Source organism: Schistocerca piceifrons, chromosome 2 (genome assembly GCF_021461385.2).
Source record: "Schistocerca piceifrons isolate TAMUIC-IGC-003096 chromosome 2, iqSchPice1.1, whole genome shotgun sequence".
In the NCBI taxonomy this organism is placed as follows: domain Eukaryota; kingdom Metazoa; phylum Arthropoda; class Insecta; order Orthoptera; family Acrididae; genus Schistocerca; species Schistocerca piceifrons.
This window is the reverse complement of record NC_060139.1, coordinates 753,570,433-753,573,184: the sequence shown is the minus strand read 5'-3', so window position 1 is coordinate 753,573,184 and position 2,752 is coordinate 753,570,433.

Sequence of the window (2,752 nt, the reverse complement as noted above, 5' to 3'; positions counted from 1 at the left end):
CCGTTTAGGGAAGGAGGTCATGCAAGAGTGTAGAAGAATTTAAGGAATGTTCAGGAGTGGATGATAAACAAATATCCTAATGTATTGTTAGATGGAAAAATGTGCAGTAAATGTAGAAAAAAAATATTGCAAAACCCAACAATCACTGCAGACATTGCCTCAGTTGTGCCAGGTACTTCCAGAGAAGATTTAAGTGAAGATGAAGTAGCATCAGATCTGCCACCCAATGCTTTAAATAGCAGCCTTCAGTATTTAGGTGAATTTCCCGTGAAGAAAAAGAGGCTTCAGAGTGAGAAAAAGAACCCAAAGCAAAAACTGAAAAAAAAGGCCGCTGTGTTGGAGCATACTTATGTGGCACAATGGGAATAAGAAGAGAGTGAAAATGGAGAAAGTGAAATTATCACCCAGCTGAAAGACAAGTTTCACAATTCAGACCATATGTATGACAAAAAACAAGTTTTAACTGGGTTATCCCATGTCAATTCAACCAATTTGAGAAAAAGTTCCAGCTGATAGTCTCAGATGTGGCTGAAATTTAGCACACCAATGCTACCAAGTGCGGAACACTCATGTACAAAATTTTAAGTTCCCCTGCCAATTAGTTCCAGAATTATGACTCCTGAAAGAAGGTGGCGTGACTCGGAAATTGCAACCCGCATCTGGCAATCTATCTTCAGACCCAACTTAAGGTCTTAATAACTTAGGAACTATTCTGCACAGTCAAGTGAAATTTTTACAACCCAGTGACATCCACTTACAGAACACACACTGAATCAAAATACATTTCTGAGGGAAAATAAAAAATTCCAAAATGTGATCAAAAAATGTAATACGTTAAAGGTACATATTGTAAGTGCCCCCTATGCCAAATATAATTCACTCAAAAAGGGTATAATTTTTTTTGTGGCAAGCTTAATGTGTCCTAAACACACACAGAACTCATCATGCCCATATCAGTCACAAAAACTGAGTTACATGCACATGAAAATACAAAAATTTGAAAAATTACCTGAAAAACATGGATTTTCAAAGTGCGGTAGCACAAGGGACAAGTGGTATCCAAGCCAAATTTTAAACACTGCATAGGTAGACCATAATATAATATGTGGCAAAATTTCAACTTGTTACTGCAAGGCATTTGTGTACAATAAAAGTGATAGATATGTATTTGGTTATGTTTCTTTTAACACGATATAGCAAATAATTGTGATGATGCAGACAGCTTGTTTCAGATAAAGCTACAGCAATTGTTGGGAACCATTAGGCAACAGAAAGTTAAACAATGGTAGTTTTCAGGGACAGAATGAATCATTGTTAGGCAGGAACAACAAAGGAAACAAGCAACAATCACATGTTACTCATGTTTTAAGATTCTAGTTCAGACTGTTCAGTACTGTTGTGAAAAGTCAGTATGGAGGCAGAAGAGTGTACTAGTGGTGCCTTTGTTCAAACAAGTTGCAGTATTGGTAGTGCACAAGCATCTGAATGTCATAAAACAACATATGGAACAAAATGTGGCATTCGCTTTGTACTGGATGAATCGGACCAAGATTTGTTGCTATGGAGATCTGGGATACACCCTGTGGGCACAAGAAGTACAGTTCCAGGAAACTTTAGTGTTTGTTATCATCATATGAAAGTTTTTCTGGATAAGTATTCTTTCCTACAAAGAAGTTATTTTGATCCACTTGGATTCATAAGAAGACAGTGAAGTGTAGCCTCAGAGAAACTGATATAAAATCAGTATTGAAAGTGAATCAGTGCATGGGACTTAACATGAGACCAGGACAAAAGTTATGTTCCACGTGTGTTACATTGCTAAAAAATGAAGAATATTCTTATAATTTACATGACACTGACAAAGAGTATCAGCCACCTACAACCACAGTGGATTAGCAATTAAATACTTCAGTGACTGTTCTTGGTTTGTCTCCCATGAAGACACACAAAGTTGGGAAAAGAGACAGGCCCAGCTATGGTAGAAGCAAACTACAAGAAGCTCAAATGGAATTAAAACACAAAATAGCACTAATAGTGGAAGAGGAAGAACTATCCGCTCCAAAGGAACAGAAATCATGCCAGAAATGCTCTGATTTGGACAAAATTGTACATGATTGAAAGAAAAATGTGCCATATCCACACACCAGAAAAAAGTAACTATTCTTACCCTTGAACCTTCCAGCTGGTCTATGGACTACACTGCAAAGGAATTCAGGAATGGTAAAGCAAGCTAGGAAAATAAAAGCAACCCAAGGAGTGCTTCCACAAAGTCAGCAGGCTCAGGGTAAGCAATTGAGTTCAGAAATAAAGGTGCTAGTGTCGGAGTTTTATGAAAATAATAACTACAGCCAAATAATGCCTGGAAAAAAAAGACTCTGTAACGGTGAAAATGGGAAATGTACGTGTACAGATGCAAAAAAGACTTGCTATGGAACATATCAGAACTATATGTAGAATTCAAGGAAAAGTATCCCAATACCAAAGTAGGTTTATCATCTTTTTTCAATCTTTGGCCAAAATGGGTTGTGAAACTTCCTGGCAGATTAAAACTGTGTGCCCGACCGAGACTCGAACTCGAGACCTTTGCCTTTCGCGGGCAAGTGCTCTATCATCTGAGCTACGGAAGCACGACTCACGCCCGGTACTCACAGCTTTACTTCTGCCAGAGAGAGCTGTGAGTACCGGGCGTGAGTGGTGCTTCCGTAGTTCAGATGGTAGAGCACTTGCCCGCGAAAGGCAAAGGTCCCGAGTT